The following is a 751-nucleotide window of genomic DNA, read 5'->3' on the forward strand; positions in this document are numbered from 1 at the left end:
GCACCTGTAGCCATGACTCAACATACTATGTGTGTGTGTGTGTGTGTGTGTGTGTGAGAGAGAGAGAGAGAGAGAGAGAGAGAGACTATGTGTGTGTACGGTGTGTGTGTGTGTGTGTGTGTGTGTGTGTGTGTGTGTGTGTGAGAGAGAGAGAGAGAGAGAGAGAGAGAGAGAGGCTTTCCTTGGTAACCTGGTAGCCCTTCAAAAGTGACCCCAGAGCGTAGCACCAACCAAAACTTATCTTGCTTCAACCAATAGAGGGTCATGAAAAGCATGTTTATTGGCAAGTCATGGTTTTGATAGCATGGCACAACAAAATCAAGCTGGTAGAAATATGATACATTGTTGTTGGTTGATTAGCAAGGAGATATGGGCACTTTGAATTTATTAGAAGTTGTGTGAAGAATGAGTCGCTCGCAACCATTTGACTAAAAATACTCCATGTGCTCATTGAGAGAGAGAGAGAGAGAGAGAGAGAGAGAGAGAGAGAGAGAGCTATCCAGTCCTCAAATCAAAAGAATTGAGAAAGGGAGAAAAGGTGAAAAAAGAGATAGCAGAAATCTACTCGATGAATCTTGATCTCAAGATCTAATATGAGAGAGAGAGAGAGAGAGAGCAGGCATAGCTGTGCATTGTTATCTTGCTAGAGTGATTCCAAGGACTATAGTTCCATTCTCCTCACACGTGGGTGAGCGCACACACACACATACCTACCTATATATGTCCTAGTGTGTGTGTGTGTGTGTGTGAG

This window comes from Adiantum capillus-veneris, chromosome 3 (genome assembly GCF_014529385.1).
Source record: "Adiantum capillus-veneris isolate H3 chromosome 3, ASM1452938v2, whole genome shotgun sequence".
Taxonomy (NCBI): domain Eukaryota; kingdom Viridiplantae; phylum Streptophyta; class Polypodiopsida; order Polypodiales; family Pteridaceae; genus Adiantum; species Adiantum capillus-veneris.